We start from the raw sequence: 19756 nt of genomic DNA, 5'->3' as shown, positions 1-19756 counted from the left end.
ATCACTAAAATCCAGGTACAATAAGCAATCCAAAGGACAATCAATGTAGGGCTTAAACACTTACATCTAAACCCTATTTGTTCATTAGTCAATTTACCATTTTAGAAATTAAACTCCATTAACAAGAAACTAGGCAAGCCTAGTTCAGCCGGCCCACAATAGAAAGTGCTCAAGATTCGAACCTGGGTCTCCCACATGAATGGCTCCATCGTTAACCACTACACCACAGACCTGTAGATTTTTATCGCAGTCAGTAAAGCCTCTTGTCTATACCCGGCATCTGTATATCCTGTACAAATCCTCTTTTACCACTGTTAATTGGCCATTCGTGAATGACATTGATACAGTTAAACTGACTAACGTTTCTTACTAAGTTTACCTCCACCACAAATAGCGTCTATGTATGTTGTTTGCCACTGGCCGTTTTAGCAGCGTATTAGCCAGTAATAAGCTTTACCAGTATCTACTAACTTACCGGAATAGTCATAACAAATTAGCAATTGCTAGCGAGTCTGCCAAAGCTATTTCATTTCATGGCAAAATATTTTTTTCTTTCATGGCAAAACAACATACTTTTCTCTTTCTTTTCGTGAATGACATTTATACAGTAACTGTCAATAAAGGAGACAATAACTAACATCAAGTGAAAAGATGAGAGAATCGTGGAATCGACTAGAAAAGATTAATAAATGTCATTGCTCTCACTATATTCGAAAATAGGTCTTCCACATGAGAGGCACGTCTTTAACCACTACGCCACGGCATTACACGTTTCAGCAGTCCCTAGACTCCACTGAGGATTGTGTTAAACTTACTTATTATGTTTACCTCCACCATAAAGTCTATGAACTGTTTTGCTTTTGCCACTGGCCGTTTTAACAGCTTATTAGCCAGTAATAGGGTTACTAGTATCTAATAAATTCCTAGGAATAATCACAAGAATTGAGCAATTGCTAGCGAAACTGAAGATGTACTTTTCCATTCCAGAAGCAGTCACAATAAAACCGTACAGTTTCAGTTAAGCCTTACTATAACGTAACTACTGTATGTTAAGCCAGCAAATGTGTTTGTCTATCCTGACCCAAAATGCATGCAGGGATGTGTACTTCAAAAATCCACCAGAAACAGTCGCAATATAACCATAAAACTAAGGGTTTTAGCCAGCAAAGTTTTCATCCATACAGAATAATTAATAACGCGTACTTAGCTCGGGACTTATAGTTCACAAGTCCAATTCTCTAACCACTACGCTATTTAACAAGGGGCGGTCAGTCACTCACTCAGTAAGCGACATTATCCCAGTATTATCCCAGTATTATCCCAGTTATCGTTGGTAAATACAAATAAGACAAACTATATTATTTAACCAAGCTCAATTCAGCATTTAAAATACAACATCTATATTTGTGGAGAGCAAACTCACTTTGGTTGTTTTACCCTCTTCATAGGCTATGACTATTTTGGATTCAAATTCAGTCCTCATGGGACTCCGCGTGTCTCCTTAACGTTAAAGACTATCACCATGTGGATTCTTCATTCTACCACGTATACAATAAATAAGGATAGAGAAAACCATATTTTAACATTTTGTAAGACAACCATGAGACTATGTTACCAGATAAAAAAATCATCATTGTACCAATTCATAATTCATCACTAGGTTTCAGATGTAACCACGTGTGCTAATGAACAGTTCAGCATGCAACAGATGGTTACCATGCGGTGGGCCTGTTCAAGTCTACCTACATTGCCGTGAGACCCCCCTTGATGTCTTATGGTTTTAAACATTATCATCAACGCAATAAATATGTATGATTCAAAATTACATAGTGAACATGACAAAGCATGTTATTTCACAGGCTATTTCTTGAATACCTATTAAAACATGTTCAAGCATGACAGAACAAAACTGGCTATTTCGAATGCCTATTAAAATACACCATGAAAGTGCTTTTCAAACTATTCAATTAAATAAGCTTGGATATTACAGAGGAAGGTGATCAGGTTTCCTTGATAACTTCCAGCTTCATTTAATGGTTAGATACAAATAAACATTTAAGAACTCTGAATCAATGATTATGAAAGCTCACGTCAGTTCCTAGTATCATTCATGATTCCAGGATTCCATAAGAGAGACTCCATCTTGAGACTGTCTTCGTCCATTATGATTGTCTCCTTTGTCTCCTTTCCCACCTTATGACTGTTGTCCTTTCTCTGCCATCTTAACTTTCCTTTATCTTCTCTCTTCGTATGTACCACACTCTCCATCTGTCCATATACAACTTCCTCTGAATCCATCTTGTTTAGTCTGAAAATTCTTTCAGGCGTTGTTGTGAATGATCCTATTCGTTCTTAATGGTGTCCTATTCACACCATGGTTTTCAAACATGAACGCATCATGCGCGTCAGGGGCTGCAGTCCTCTTGTTGTATTTGTACAACAGGACGGCATTATATTTTTACTTGTACAAGTCACTGAGTAATCGCCGAAAAATACAATATTACAATTGAATCCTCAAAAGGAAAATAGAGTGTCATCATACTGTGGCCACACGAAATACAGTTCAGCACTGAAACACACCGGTCAACATCCCACTAAATTGAGACGGACTGTCTATACCCATGGACAGATTCCACGCGATAAAAATAACGGCCTAGTCGGGTCGTCATAGGGCTTGTTCGACTAACTAACGCTTTTGCAATCTTTACAGTTTGTTTAATGGTGTAGTTTAACTACGTGCTTTTCAGTTGTTCTCAGCAACCAGTAACCGGGAAAAACAACTTCTTCCTCGTGATTGCAAAACGAGCCCCTGAGCTCTCCAGCTGAAGTTCAGTAGAATCGTTAAAACTTGTCCGCTCCACTAATATAACCGGAGTTACATTCCCAGTAACTAACGTTATATGTCGTGGACCTCCACACCCTAGAGGGGCTTTACCTCTTAATGATTCACGGTGGAGCGGACCAACCAGCACGACTCGCAGGGTTCAGTAGAAACCGTCCCCTAAAACCCCAAGACGAAACATCCCGATAGCTGACAAGGTCAGAAAGGGATGATCGAATGCTTAATGATGGAAATCTTCACCAGAGCAGGCCTATGAACACATAGGCCACCCCAGGGAGAAGAATGGATGTTGAGCTCAAGCGTAACATATCCGTTCCTCATAAGCACAACAAAAACACTCACTGTAACATTCCTGGCTGAACAGATGCAATTTACTCTCAGGAACTGATGTTCATAAAATGATTTAATTTCCATAAAACAGCATAAGAGCTGTATGAACAAACAGACAAACTTCAGACATACTTATTGCATGTAAATACCCATAAACATACAAACCACAGAATGCACATGTGCAATCTAATTAGCCTACACCAAAAATAGTGTGATAATGAAATCACATTCTAATATACAGGCTAATGTTTTTTACTGTACTGTAGCAAGCCTGAATATATTAATTGTTTTTAATTACAGCAATCTCCCTTGAGTGCAATGTGAACTAAATTAATTACACACACTATGCATAACAACATTAGCAAATGTAATTGCCATCGCTGATATTCAACCTATGCTAATGACACACTAAACGTTAGCTAACAGCTTTTGAGTTAATTGATAAACAAACACTTAAAAGTTTCTCAAACTTTACCACACCGAATAAAGTTTGTTGCTTATTGTACCTTGTGCCCTTTAACAGCCAGGAGCTAAGAGTTAGAAATAAACCTTTAATTTCTCCTCTCAGGTAACGTTAATCAGGACACTTCACGTAGAGAAAAAGCGCCCGCGTACACACTACGGCAAATAAAAGGTTATTTGGTAACATTTGGTTCAAATTCAGTTTAATGGCCATTTACACTCACGCACCACACATCAAGATGAGGGGCATGGGAATACATTAAAAAAATTACAATATGAGGGGAGCCCTGAAGAGGTGAACCCACACCAAATGTATTGGCAGGCAGTGACATTACCCCTGAACACAGTAGGCTACAGAATGCGGTAGTGTTAGAGCAGCTACGCCTAGAACCGAATGAACAAGGGCTGAAGAGATACATCAAGTAAACAGAAATGGACAAACGGCGAAGGTGATGACCACGACGCTGCAGCTCAAATGTCATCTACTCTGACCCCGTGGAAAAGGGCAGAGGAAGCTGCACCCCCCTGGAGTGTGCACGGAGACCCTCCGGAACGACAGAGGCAGACGCCCCGTAGGCCAAAGTGATGCAGTCACAAAGCCAGTGGGAGAGACACTGCTTCGAAAGCGGACGACCCACCCGGGAATCCGAATAAATCTGAATATACAGTTGAGGAGTCAGTCTGATAGACCTGGTGCGCTCTGCGTAAAGAGCAAGAGCGCGTACCGGGCATAGACAGTGGAGCCTCTCGTCCTCCTCATGGATGTGCAGAGGAGGGAAGAAGGCCTGTACATCGATAGTCCTAGATCGAAAAGAGCTGGTGATAACCTTGGGTACAAAGGATGGATTATGTCTCAGCTTAGCGCAGCCTAAGTCCTCTCTGATAGCCAGGCACCCCGGGCACACTGAGAGTGCACAGAGATCACTCACTCGCTTAGCAGAGCACAAAGTGATGAGCAAGGCAGTCTTAAGGGTGAGCAACTTAAGAGAACACTGCTGTAAGGGCTCGAATGGAGGCTCACGGAGAGCTCCCAGCACCTAAGCAGTGTCCCACTGTGGAGCGTCTAGCCTGGCCACCAGGCGCAGGCAGCGCGTACCCAAAAGGAAACGGCGGAGGAGAGGGTGGCTGAAAACCGTGTTTCCAGACATGCAGAGATGGCTGATGCGTATCCATGGATAGTCGAAGGAGACCTATCCATATCAAAGAGATCATGCAGAAATGACAATCTCCTCCAAAGGACAACACAAAGGGTCAGAGGACCTCTGCACGCACCACCAGCAAGAGTAATACAATTTGGACGTAGGCGCTGCCCTAGCACCCTGGATGGTGTGGACCACCGCAGCGGACAGACCTCTATTCAAAAGCCTGTCCCACTCAGGAGCCAGAACCTGTGTGTTCCTGACAGTGACGGAGGGTGAGAATCGAGCCCTCCACTTGGGACGGACCACGGACGGTCCGCAAGCAACTGGATCATCTCTGGATACCAAATAGCTGCAGGGCGATCGGGCGCTACCAGGATGACCCGATGCCCTTCCACCTTGATCTGAGCCAGCAGATGTGCTATGCAGCTCTGCGGGGATGTGCGTAAAGGAGGCACAGAGGCCAGGGGTGGTGCGTGAACGCGTCCACCCCCAGAGGGCGGGTGATCCATCTGGGACAGGGAGAACCACAGGCGACAGTGTGTGTTCTGACTGGACGCGAATAGGTCCACCTGGGCTTCCCCAAACCTCTGCCAGATGAGGGAAACGATGGAGTGGAGACGCCACTCGTCGTGATGAAGGCCACCCCGAGACATCATGTCCGCACCCACATTCAGACGGCCAAGAATGTGAGCCGCATTCAGGGAGTGGAGGTGGGCATGCGCCCATAGCCAAATATGTGCAGCCGACCATTGGAGAGCAGGAGACCTGATCCCTCCTTGGCGATTGATATAGACCTGATCCCTCCTTGGCGATTGATATAAGCGACCGTGGCCCGGTTGTCCGAGTGAATCAAGACATTGCGCCCCTTGACTAGGTCCAAGAAGTGCATCAGCACCAACAAGACCGTGTCCAGTTCCAGCACGTTGATGTGGTGAGGGCCGGGAGGCCACACGCCTCCAACAGCCTGACCCTGGCACACTCAATCTGTGAAGGTGTATGTGAAAACCTGAACGCACTCTGACACCCTGCCCAGAGGTGCGCCCTAAGAGAGCGCCCTAGGGGTCTCTCCAATAGTCCAGGTCCCCTCGCAGGTGAGCTGGCAGAGACAAAGTCTGGTTCCGATAACATACGGGGTCCCCCCGCTGGCGAGCGAATCAGGCCTGTAGGCCACGCATGTGCAGTAGGTCCAGGGGAACTACTACGTGCGCTGCAGCCATCATTTTAATAAGGGACCTCGGAGATTGCTCCTTTGCTCAACAATTCTTTCACCTCCGACAGGAGAGCAGACGCTCTGTCGGGCGATGACATCACCATCTCCACTATCCTGGAGAAGGGGGTGTGGAGCTAGGCGAAACTGAATTAGATAACCCAGTCTGAACGTTCGATCAAGCCAGGCTGACATGCTACATTGATGACGCCACTCCCAATGACACTCTGAGAGAGGAAGAGCATGTAGTTGAGGGGCGTTGGTCAGGGAGAGAAAGGGATGAGAAAAAATAGAGGCAAAAAACAGGAGGCAAACCCGGGTCTACTGAATGAGAGCCAAGCACACTAACCACTGAGCCATCTCGCTGTACAATAGGCATAGCACTCTCACTCCTAGGAACCTGAGTGAGAGAGGAGCCCTGCATTTGCGTACGCGGACATTGCACCCTGAGTGGGGACGTGTTGAAAGGGATACGCAGAGTAGTGCAGACGGGAATGAGGGGCTTAGAGGGAACGGGTAGCGAGACGAAGGCAAGAGCCAACAACGTTACCTGGCGTTTGATCCCATCATAGCGAGCAGGTTGAGAAGCCACCACAATAATGTCTGTAACCTCAATTGAACTCTCAGGATGCTCGGTAGCCCATGAACAGCGGGAGAGCATTTGCATAAGCGAGCGTTTCACTGATGGCGAGTGAATGTAAACACGGTTGTGCCGGGCTGAGCTCTGAGAGCGAACACGCTCGGGACTGGCAGGCAGCGGAATGAGAGACGCCTCTTAACACGCTAGCTGGCTATTATGTCTATGGAAGGTGGCGGGTAGAGAGGAGAGAATAGTTTTACCTATAACATCCTGAGAAGACTACCCTTAACATTGTTAGCATAGCTCTTACCATTACACGGAATAGGGAAGGGAATAGAGCGTGCACAAGCAAAAACATTAGAAGACCTGCAGGCTGAAGGGCAAAAATGAGGGATAAGCCGCTCATTCGTGCCACTGCTCATATCCAACAGGGCAAACATAGAGACAGAGAGAGCGCTAATAGCCAACGATGGAGGCAAACTAGGGCACGCAAAAGGGCAGGCAAAAGTGATTTAACAGGCTTAGACACCGCCTGAGACTGCACAAAAGCACACCTTACGCCCATGCAATGTTTAGCTTGTTTATTGAAAGGAAAAGTTAGTTGGACCGAATCTGCGACGCCGTCAGACTCGGCCCTTACTCTGCTTAGGGAGGAAGAGACCTGGGCCATGAGGGCAACGTTGCTGCTCGCAGCCTGCTCCATGCCTAATCAGGATGGTCAGGGTTTCTTAGACGGCCACTGAGTATCCAGTCTAGGGGCGGGTTGCCTAAGTCACACGGGAGGAGGAGCAGGAGCCGTGGCAGCCCCTCTAGGTGATCAAATACTTATATCATGCAATAAAATGCAAATTAATTATTTAAAAATCATACAATGGATTATTTATTTTTGATTCCGTCTCTCAGTTTAAGTGTACCTATGATAAAAATTACAGACCTCTACATGCTTTGTAAGTAGGAAAACCTGCAAAATTGTATTAAATACTTGTACTCCCCACTGTATACAGTATCTCCAAAAGTGAGTACACTCCTCACATTTTTGCTAATATTTGATTATATATTTTCATGTCACAACACTGATGAAATGACACTTTGCTACAATGTAAAGTAGTGAGTGTGAGTGAGTGTAAATTTGCTGTCCCCTCAAAATAATTCAACACACAGCCATTAATGTCTGAACCGCTGTCAACAAAAGTGAGTACACCCCTAAATGAAAATGAGAACTCAAGTGAAAAGATGAGAGAATCGTGGAATCTACCAGAAATAGTTGCAATACTGTATAACCATACAGTTTTAGTTTATGCTTACCCTGAATGTTGTAGCCAGCTAAGTTTCTGTCTATCCTGACCAAAAAGCATGCCCGGGTGTGTACTTCAAAAATCCACAAGAAATAGTCACAATATAACCATAAACAGTTTTATTGTGGCCCGCAATTAAAATGTATGAAAGTTGTTGTTCACACTAGATTCAAACTCAGGTCTTCCACGTGAGAGGTACTGTCTTTAACCAGTATGCCTTTCATCATTTGCTATACACCATTGAGCATTGTGTTAAACTGACTAACGTTTCTTATTAAGTTTACCTCTACCACAAATAGTGTCTATTGACTGAATGGCTTTTGCCACTGGCCGTTTTAACAGCTTATTAGCCAGTAATAGGCTTACTAGTATCTACTAACATCCTAGGAATAGTCATGAGAATTGAGCAATTGCTAGGGAAACTGAAGATGAACTTTTCCATGCCAGAAACAGTCACAATATAACCATAAACTGTTTTCTTTCAGGCTTATTAAAATGTAGATACTGAAGGTTATAGCCAGCGAAGTTTTCATCTATAAGGAATAATTCATAACACATACTTTGTTTTGACTGTGAGGAGATACGAAAGTGGGACCTATAGTTTGCAGGTCCGTTTCTCTAATCACTACGCTGTTTAACAAGGGGTACTCAGTCAGCTAGTCACTCGCTCACTCAGTAAGAGACATTCGCTCTTCTTGGCCGGCTCCACTTACACTGTCCGCAAATAACTATAATCCATGATGTTACCAACAAAAATATTGTAATCTGATTACAGATACTTTTGAAAAAACATATGATTACTTCTTGGATTACTTCAACTGAAAAACCCAAATAACAATTGTGTGCCTCAGTTGTGTGTGTGATCATCATGCGCACAAAGGTGATCTCACATAACCAGATTAGTGACCGATGAAGTGCTAGTTTAATTTTCTCAGGTTTTGGTTGGTTAAAACAGAGATCCATATAAAATGTGATTTAGTTATTTTCTATCGACACATCTTTCTCAGAACAATTGGCCTACCTGGTGTTAGGCTATATATTTTTCAGACAGGAACTGTTTAGAATATTAGGCAACTATTTGTTAGATAGCTGTAACATAGCGCTGCCTTCAAGATAAAACACGGAATTTATCAAAATATTTGAGATCAGGTCTGTCGGGAAGCACTCTGCTAAAGGATGATGATTTGCATTTGATGCAGCCACCACAACTCCATACAGGCAGGCCATGTGATTCTGCTTGCTTTGCATCTCAGAAAATTGCGTTCATTAGTTACCACTGGCTGCTGACATTTGCTTATGTTCTCTGCATCACCCACAGCACACATAAAACCACCTCGAGCAAAAAACGCAGCTGCATACTGTCTGTGGAATTGTGCCTCATTCTTAAGCCTGATGTCCACCAGATACGTCAAACTCATTGCGTTGTGCCGGAAGTCATTTATTGTCAATGAAGCAATCCGAACAGGTACGTTTCCAATGCGATGTTGCATTGCGGTCCGTTTGGTGTAACACTGCGTTCAGTATTTTTGTCTGACATTCGTATGATATACATTTTAATATTGTTCGTAACATATTATACATTGTAATAGTGTTCGTAAGAGATGTTACTTTTAGCCAATTCATAATGTATTATATGTTTTTGTAGCTCATTGTAATGTAACGTAACATATACAAAAAAGAGTGCCATGGATTTAGGTAAAATAGTTTATGTAGTCCCCTGAGACCATGTTGCCCCATTCAAAAGGAAAATAAAATGTGGAGTTCTTATTTGTCACGGTTGTGGTGGTAGGACACAGGTGCAAAGACAAAAGTAATCCATAGTTGAATCAATAAGAAACAAAACAATAGCAGCAACCAGTGACGTAGGGCAGCATGTACAAACAAAACCAAAATGAACCACACCGGGTGTGGCCAAAAATGGAACATAAATGGGCTAGGGGCATAGCCAGGAAGTGACCGTATCCAGTATTTCTCTTGCCTTTCCAGCTTGCTTTTCATTTAACAATTCATCCATTATAATGTTTTGGATGATAAAGACGTGTAGGTGAAAAGGGTTTCATATGAGTAAAATAAACATTGTTTGAACAACAATAAATAGTGACAAATTGATACAATTTATTCAAAGCTGTTGGTAGTGCCATCTTGTTTTCAAAACCTGAGACAGACTGGTGTCAGCCACAACAGACACAGGTTTCGTTCAGTAACACATGACAAAGTGTTTCAACAACTGTTTTCACATGACAGGAAGTGTTACGATGCAGTGAGTGTCAGAACGGTGTCAAAAAGCTGGGAACAGTATCGAGCGTTTGTGCATAGCAGGTAATCCCTACTCGAGACATTGTTCCGATGCAGTGAGTGCCAAAAAGACCGGAACAGCCCATCACTTCATTCCATTGTGTTTTTTAAGGATACATCCATTACAATGTTCTGAATGATTAAGGCAGAGCCATAGAAAGGAATAATTTAAAAACAATAAATAGTGTTCTTTCAATTAGAAAAAGTTTCCGAAAGTTCATCAGGATTTGAACTTGTGTAGTTATGCAAACTCCTCCATGAACTGCCACCTTAACGTGGTGCAGGGGTTTGAGTACCTGAGTGACCCTAGGAGCTATGTTGTCTGGGGCTATATACCCCTAGTAGGGTCTCCCAAGGCAAACAGGTCCTAGGCAACGGGTCAGCGGTTCAAAACCCTTTAATGACGGAAAACATTTTGAGGACTGTGACGTTGCACGGTATGGCGCAGCCGGGGCCCCACCCTGGAGCCAGGCCCAGGGTTGGGGCTTGTATGCGAGCACCTGGTGGCCGGGCCTTTCCCCACGTGGGCTGACCCGTTGCCTAGGACCGCTGACCCGTCGCTTTCCCGTGGGCTCACCACCTGCAGGAGGGAACATAAGGGGTGGGTGCATAGAGGATCGGGCGGCAGTCGATGGCGGGGGCCTCGACAACCTGATCCCTGGACACGGAAACTAGTTCTAGGGACATGGAACGTCACCTCGCTGGCGGGGAAGGAGCCTGAGATCATGCGTGAGGTTGAGAGGTTCCAACTAGAGATAGTCGGGATCACCTCCACACACGGCTTGGGCTCTGGAACCACACTCCTTGAGAGAGGATGGACTCTTCACCACTCTGGAGTTGCCCATGGTGAGAGGCGGCGGGCTGGTGTGGGTTTGCTTATAGCTCCCCAGCTCTGCCGCCATGAGTTTACCCCAGGGAACGAAAGGGTTGTTTCCCTGCGCCTACGTGCCGGGGATAGGTCTCTCACTGTTGTTTGTGCCTACGGGCCGAACGGCAGTGCAAAGTACCTGACCTTCCTGGAGTCTCTGGGAGGGGTGCTGGAAAGTGCTCCGACTGGGGACTGTTGTGGAAATTTCTTAATACAGTGTATTTTTTACTGATTAAAGGACTAAGTCCCTCTGTTTAGATAGATAGATGAATGTGAGGGTTCTGGCATTTGCTTAGGGGGCATCATTGACTGGTGTCAGCTGATGAAAGGGTTACTCTTTATCTCCTTATCTGTTTGAACTCACCAGGGCATCTATTGTCTGTCCAGATACTGTAAGAACTCTTTAAGTTGAAGAAGGTATTTATGGCGGGAAGGAGAGCTGTCCTTGGTGTGAACCTTTGGGTAAACGCTACAGTAAACATTCTGGCAGGAGGGATAAGGTGGGGGAAGATAGCATTTGACGTGTGTTATAGAACAAAGGGAATGTGTCCTGATTGATCTGGAATGTCCAGGATTTGTCACACCCCTCTCCTGTCTTTAAATACTGTCGATTGCCTGTTTTCATTTAGAAACTATCCACCGTTACTTTGTAACCTGTATACTTTCTCCTTGCAAGTTTCATTAAAACCGTTTATTGCGCAATTGATTTCTCCTGTCTTACCTACCATTTTCATAGAACTTTGGAATTTTAGAAATTGCCATCACAGGACTTCATCGTTCTACTGGGGGATAACGACAGTGACACCTGGAGGGGCGTGATTGAGAGGAACGGCCCCCCTGATCTGAACCCGAGCGGTGTTCAGTTATTTAACTTCTGTGTTAGTCACAGTTTGTCCATAACGAACACCATGTTCAAGCATAAGGGTGTCCATCAGAGCACGTGGCACCAGGACACCCTAGGCCGTAGGTCAATGATCGACTTTGTTGTCGTTTCATCTGACCTGCGGTCGTATGTCTTGGACACTCGGGTGAAGAGAGGGACGGAGCTGTCAACTGATCACCACCTGGTGGTGAGTTGGATCCGATTTTGGGGGAGGAAGCTGGACAGACTCGGCAGACCCAAGCATACTGTAAGGGTTTGCTGGGAACGTCTGGCCGAGTCTCCTGTCAGAGAGATCTTTAACTCCCACCTCCGGCAGAGCTTCGACCGGATCCCAGGGAGGCTGGAGATATTGAGTCAGAGTGGATCATGTTCTCCACCGCCATTGTCGAAGTGGCCGCTCGGAGCTGTGGCTGTAAGGTCTCCGGTGCCTGTCGAGGCAGCAATCCCCGAACCCGGTGGTGGACACCGGAAGAAAGGGATGCCGTCAAGCTGAAGAAGGAGTCCTATCAGGCCTTGTTGGCTTGTGGGACTCCTGAGGCAGCTGACGGGTATCGGCAGGCCAAGTGGACTGCAGCCCGGGTGGTTGTGGAGGCAAAAACTCAGGCCTGGGAGGAGTTTGGTGAGGCCATGGAGAAGGACTATCGGCTGGCCTCGAAGAGATTCTGGCAAACCGTCCGGCGCCTCAGGAGAGGGAAACAGTGCCCTACCAACGCTGTTTACAGTAGATGTGAGCAGCTGTTGACCTCAACTGGGGATGTCGTCGGGCGGTGGAAGCAGTACTTCAAGGATCTCCTCAATCCCGCCATCACGTCTTCCATTGAGGAAGCAGAGGATGAGGGCTCAGAGGTGGACTCGTCCATCACCCGGGCTAAAGTCACAGAGGTAGTCAAGAAACTCCTCAGTGGCAAGGCACCGGGGGTGGATGAGATCCGCCCTGAGTACCTCAAGTCTCTGGATGTTGTGGGGCTGTCTTGGTTGACACGCCTGTGCAACATCGCGTGGCGGTCGGGGACAGTGCCTCTGGGATGGCAGACCGGGGTGGTGGTCCCTCTTTTTAAGAAGGGGGACCGAAGGGTGTGTTCCAACTACAGGGTGATCACACTTCTCAGCCTTCCCGGGAAAGTCTATGCCAGGGTACTGGAGTGGAGAATACGGTCAATAGTAGAACCTCGGATTCAGGAGGAACAGTGTGGTTTTCGTCCGGGCCGTGGAACACTGGACCAGCTCTATACCCTCTACGGGGTGCTGGAGGGTTCATGGGAGTATAGCCCAACCAATCAACATGTGTTTTGTGGATTTGGAGAAGGCATTCGACTGTGTCCCTCGCGGCATCCTGTGGAGGATGCTTCGGGAATATGGGGTCCTGGGTCCTTTGCTAAGGGCTGTCAGGTCCCTGTACGACCAAAGCAGGAGCTTGGTCCGCATAGCCGGCAGTAAGTCAGACTTGTTCCCAGTGTATATTGGACTCCGGCAGGGCTGCCCTTTGTCGCCGGTTCTGTTCGTAATTTTTATGGACAGAATTTCTAGGCGCAGCCAGGGGCCGGAGGGTGTCAGGTTTGGGGACCACACGATTTCGTCTCTGCTCTTTGCGGATGATGTTGTCGTGTTGGCCCCTTCAAACCAGGACCTTCAGCATGCACTGGGATGGTTTGCCGCCAGAGTTTGAAGCGGTGGGGATGAAAATCAGTACCTCCAAATCCGAGGCCATGGTCCTCAATCGGAATAGGGTGGCTTGCCCACTTCAGGTTGGTGGAGAGTGCCTGCCTCAAGTGGAGGAGTTTAAGTATCTAGAGGTCTTGTTCACGAGTGAGGGAAGGATGGAACGGGAGATTGACAGACGGATCGGTGCAGCTTCTGCAGTAATGCGGTCGATGTATCGGTCTGTCGTGGTGAAGAAAGAGCTGAGCCGCAAGGCGAAGCTCTCGATTTACCGGTCAATCTACGTTCCTACTCTCACTTATGGTCATGAGCTTTGGGTCATGACCGAAAGGACAAGATCCCAGATACAGGCGGCCGAAATGAGCTTTCTCCGCAGGGTGGCTGGGCGATCCCTTAGAGATAGGATGAAAATCTCGGTCACCCGGGAGGAGCTTAGAGTAGAGCCGCTGCTCCTCCACATCGAGAGGGGTCAGCTGAGGTGGCTTGGGCATCTGTTCCGGATGCCTCCTGAACGCCTTCCCGGGAAGGTGTTCCGGCCCCATCCCACCGGGAGGAGACCCTGGGGAAGACCTAGGACACGCTAGAGGGACTATGTCTCCTGGCTGGCCTGGGAACGCCTTGGTGTCTAGGGAGAGGGAAGTCTGGGCATCTCTGCTTAGACTGCTGCCCCCGCGACCCGGCCCTGGATAAGCGGAAGAAGATGGATGGATAGAGGTTGCGACATGTACTGAAAGAGTTACAACCATAGATGATAGAACATATCTATGGGTTCTACCAACTAGGTGAACTTCCAAAGTGACACCACCAAGTTTTTGGTATTGCAATGGTTTTGAAAAACGTAAATTGTTTGTGATGTAACAACCCAGGTTTTGTTCAAAAACATTTGAACTTTTGACATCCGACTTTGTGTGACCAGATTTGATTCAGAACATGTCGCTGAACATTGTTCCGATGCAGAAGTGTCAAAGAGTTCAGAACAGTTTCAAAGTGCAAAGCAGCCCAACACTAGTGAGAGCACACGAGTCTGGGTAAGGCTAACCATCTTAAAAATATTTGAGCTCTATCAATACATTGTGAAGCAAAAAATCTAAAATGGAAAGCATTTAATATGAAAGCAACTCAGCGTAGAAGTGGACGTCCTTCCAATATATTCCCAAGAACCACAATAAAATAATAAATCCAGTAAATTCCAACTCAAACATAACATCTGAAGATTTGAAGACCTCCCTTGCTGCATTTCAGGTTACTGTTCAATCTTCAACAATATTTTCTACTTGCGTGATTTTACTATCGTGGTGGTACGACAGATGTTCAAGTTCCCAATGAAATGCAGTGTTGCTACTACAGTTATATCTGCTCAGTTGAATGAGATAGCCTACTATAATTGTGAAAAACGTGCCTTGACTTCCGGCGCAACTCAACGAGTTTGACGTATCTGGTGGACATCAGGCGTTTAAGGTAAGCAAACTAATTCAGTGTGTCTCACAGGCAACATACGGCTCAAGAAGCTGACAAAGATACGTAATTCCCTCCGCTGAGAATCTATATCTTTCATAAAAATACTAATCAGAGAAAGCCAATGTGTTTGGTCGTCTCTAAATATTATTGCTTTTCTAAGAGAACCTCTCACTAACCGCGCACTGAGCTTTAAGAATGGTGACACCATTTTGAATTGAGAATTGATTGGTCTGTAGGCGGTAATTTTATAAATGTTAATCTGTTACCTGTTCCGGAGAAGGTTAGGTGTGCAGCATAAGTTACCATGGTGATATAACTTGGTAACAAGTGAACTACCGTCGTAACACTGACAACACAGGGTTCAACCTGAAGTTAGCTCGCTAACCCCAAATCCTGCTTCATAGTATAGGCCTCTGGTCAGTTTATTGTTACACATTCAGTTGAATGCAAAACACACCATGAGGAGGAAACCAAATATTGAAGGGGATATCAGGAAGAAGGCAGTGAGTGAGAGCTAGGGATGAGCGGAACTACACTTTCCAAAACACTGAGACAATCGAAACGGTAGTGTTGAGGCTTTATTTAACACTCAAAACATTTGTAGATTTACTTGTATTGTTGGAAAGGTTTTGGTGCCACAGCTGTTTTGTGTGAATGCCTGTTGCAACCTGGTCTCAGGGGACTACGCAGACTGTTTTATGTAAATCTTTGACAGCTGAATTCGTAAGATATATTACGTTAGGTAAAGTAACGTTAGAATAATAATCCAGAAAGAGAAATAGTAGGCCATGTTTCGAACTGGGTATCTTCCGGGTTCTCTAGCCACTGCTCCAGACAGGAACTTGCTGTGAGAGGAGGCGAGTAGTGGTGTTTCAACATCAATATGTTATTAGTGCTTTTCTTTCTAACCCTAAGATTGTATTCTTGCATTGGAGAGTTTTGATTATTTTTTTGTAAAATCTATAATACAATTAGTGCGTGTTTTATGTGACTTATTAGCTAACGATAGGCCTACTTGATGTGTCGAATCTTCGTAATAACTTTATAATTCCTTATAACAGCTCCTGATTATGTTGTGCACATAATGTATTGTGCAGATCATGTAGATAGTCAATGTTATTTTAGCTAGCATTTAGATAGTCAATGTTATGATATTCTACACTGATCAAAAATATAAATACAACAATTTTGTTTTTCCCCCCATTTAGCATAAGCTGAACTCAAAGAGCCTATTTCTCTCAAATATTTTTCACAAATCTGTCAAAATCTGTTAGTGTGCACTTCTCCTTTGCCGAGATAATCCATCCACCTCACAGGTGTGGCATATCAAGATGCTGATTAGACAGAATGATTATTGCACAGGTGTGCCTTTAGGCTGGCCACAATAAAAGGCCACTCTAAAATGTGCAATTCCATCACACAGCACAATCCCACAGATGTCGCAAGTTTTGAGGAAGCGTGCAATTGGCATGCTGACTGCAAGAAGGTCCACCAGAGCTGTTGCCCATGAATTGAATGTTCATTTCTCTACCATAAGCCGTCTCCAAAGGCATTTCAGAGAATTTGCAAGTACATCCAACCAGCCTCACAACCACAGACCACGTGTAACCACACCAGCCCAGGACCTCCACATCCAGTATCTTGACCAAGATCATCTGAGACCATCCACATGGACAGCTGCTGCAACAATCGGTTTGCATAACCAAAGAATTTCTGCACAAACTGTCAGACACCTTCTCAGGGAAACTCATCTGAATGCTCGTTGTCCTCATCAGGGTCTCGACCTGACTGCAGTTCGTCGTTGTAACCGACTTTAGTGGGCAAATGCTCACATTTGATGGCGTCTGGCACTTCGGAAAGGTGTTCTCTTCACGAATGAATCCCGGTTTTCACTGTACAGGGCAGATGGCAGACAGCGTGTATGGTGTCTTGTGGGTGAGCGGTTTGCTGATGTCAACGTTGTGGATCTAGAGGCCCAAGGTGGCGGTGGGGTTATGGTATGGACAGGCGTGTGTTATGGACAACAAACACACATGCATTTTATTGATGGCATTTTGAATGCACAGAGATACCGTGATGAGATCCTGAGGCCCATTGTAGTGCCATTCATCCACAACCATCACCTCATGTTGCAGCATGATAATGCATGGCCCCATGTTGCAAGGATCTGTACACAATTCCTGGAAGCTGAAAACATCCCAGTTCTTGCATGGCCAGCATACTCACCAGACATGCTCTGGATTGGCTTATACGACAGTGTGTTCCAGATCCTGCCAATATCCAGCAACTTCACACAGCCATTGAAGAGGAGTGGACCAACATTCCACAGGCCACAATCAACAACCTGATCAACTCTATGCGAAGGAGATGTGTTGCCCTTCGTGAGGCAAATGGTGGTCACACCAGATACAGACTGTTTTTCGGACCCCCCCCCCCCCCGGACCCCTCCAATACAGTGAAACTGCACATTTTAGAGTGGCCTTTTATTGTGGCCAGCCTAAGTCACACATGTGCAATAATCATGCTGTCTAATCAACATCTTGATATGCCACACCTGTGAGGTGGATGGATTCCCTTGGCAAAGGAGAAGTGCTCACTAACACAGATTTAGACAGATTTGTGAACAATATTTGAGAGAAATTGGCCTTTTGTGTACATTGAGAAAGTCTTAGATTTTTTAGTTCAGCTCATGATGAATGGGGGCAAAAACAAAAGTGTTGCGTTTATAATTTTGTTCAGTATATTTGCCTTCTATTTCAGTAGGAAAGTAGGAAACAATTTGCCTACAATATAAAATAAATTATTGTTGGGTTCAGTTCACCAAACTTCTATATAGTCTAATTTGTCTAATGAGAAAGAACCACACCAAGAGTCAGAAAGACGTTTTAGAAGTCACTTCTGCAGAAGGGAGAGAGCCATTGATCTCAACTGAGCCAGGAACGAGCCTGACAGTAGGATTCAACTCAGCAACTCACACTTCTCCATGGGTGGACTCGTTTTTATTTAGAAGCACAGCGTTCAGTAGTCATAACACACATGTCCTTTTCCTCTTGGTTATCTCTAGTTGTTATTGCATACTGGAACATCTTGTTATTACTCAAAGGTTGTACTGTCTCTGAGCGTTATAGGTAGGAAGCATGTGGACAGTAATGAAAACCACATAACTGTTTCAATTGGAACATGTTATTCTAGGCTTATACTGAATGTAATTTAGATAGACTGGTGAAAGCTTTCACAATGATTGAGACAGATCCTATATGAAACATTAACTTCTTACAATTATAATTAGAAAATCAAAGGAGATATGTGTGTAATGTATATCCTATTTAATGTTTTTCTGCATTCATCGTAGCTGCTTGTCTTCTAGGATATCATTGGTTTGTTTGAGCTCAACATTATTTCAACTGCTTATTTTCCGTGGTAATGTAATGGACAGGTATTTGCATATAGTGAGAAGTGGAGAGGTTTAGTGTAGTGGTTTCATAATCGTGAGTATTTTCCATCGCTAAAATCATCTATCGTTCCATCCCTAACCTGGACAAACCTGAAGGTTTCTGGAACTCCATTCTCTGAACAGATTGACCTCTTTGGTCCAAATCAAAGTTACTATGTCTGATGAAAACAAAATAACCTAATGCCAAAACATCATGCATGGTGATGGAAGTGTCAAGATCTGGGGCTGCATTTTCTTCTCTGGACCTGATTGACTGAACAACATTAAGGGAACCATGAATACCAGGAGATTCTTGAACAGAAAATCAGGCCATCAGTCAAGGAGCTAAACCTGGGTCGAAAAATAGGTCTTCCAACAAGACAATAACCGAAAGCTTTCTAGCAAATCTACCAAAGAATGACTCTGGAAAAAGAAGATTTGTGTTTTGGATCAGCCAAGTCAAAGTCCTGACTTCAATCTAATTGAGATGCTTTAGCAGGACCTGAAGCGGGCAGTATATGCCACACACACCTCAAACCTCACTCGCTTGGCTGAGTTCTGTAAAGGAGGACTGGGCAAAAATCACTCCAAAAAGATGTCAGCCCACCCCCCCCAGGCTTCAGTGTTCAACGTCACTGGCCTTTTGCGACCACCGCCCAGTTCCTCCCTCACACCTGTCTCCTTTATCACACACACCTGCTTCCCATCAAGTCACCATCCTAGCCATATATACACTCACCTAAAGGATTATTAGGAACACCTGTTCAATTTCACATTAATGCAATTATCTAATCAACCAATCACATGGCAGTTGCTTCAATGCATTTAGAACATGGATCCATCATGCCTTGTTACCACTGTGCAGGCTGGTGGTGGTGGTGTAATGGTGTGGGGGATGTTTTCAGTCACCAGATCTCAACCCAATAGAGCATCTTTGGGATGTGGTGGAACGGGATGTGCATCCCACAAATCTCCATCAACTGCAAGATGCTATCCTATCAATATGGTCCAACATTTCTAAAGAATGCTTTCAGCACCTTGTTGAATCAATGCCACCTAGAATTAAGGCAGTTCTGAAGGGTCAAACACAGTATTAGTATGGTGTTCCTAATAATCCTTTAGGTGAGTGTATATTCCCTCTTCTCCCCTTGTCTTTGTGTGTGATTGTCTCCTTTGGAGCGAAGTCAGGCTTCCGTGTTTTTGTTGTTTTCTATGTGACCTTTACTGTTGGGTTTCTATTAAAGACTCCTTTAAGATACTCCTCTGTTCTTTCTCCTCATTTACGATGCCTGACTATAGGAG

At 44.9% G+C, this 19756-nt stretch overlaps 1 protein-coding gene across 16 annotated transcripts in view; it reads left to right on the top strand.

Moving 5' to 3' along the window:
* ripor3 (RIPOR family member 3) overlaps nt 1–19756 on the top strand; it is a 135299-nt gene that overhangs the window by 51182 nt on the left and 64361 nt on the right. The gene's annotated exons all lie outside the window — the stretch shown is intronic.

The sequence above is a fragment of the Esox lucius genome, chromosome 17 (assembly GCF_011004845.1).
Source record: "Esox lucius isolate fEsoLuc1 chromosome 17, fEsoLuc1.pri, whole genome shotgun sequence".
Classification (NCBI taxonomy): Eukaryota; Metazoa; Chordata; class Actinopteri; order Esociformes; family Esocidae; genus Esox; species Esox lucius.
The sequence above is the reverse complement of the archived record's forward strand: the minus strand, read 5'-3'. Positions and strand labels throughout refer to the sequence as shown.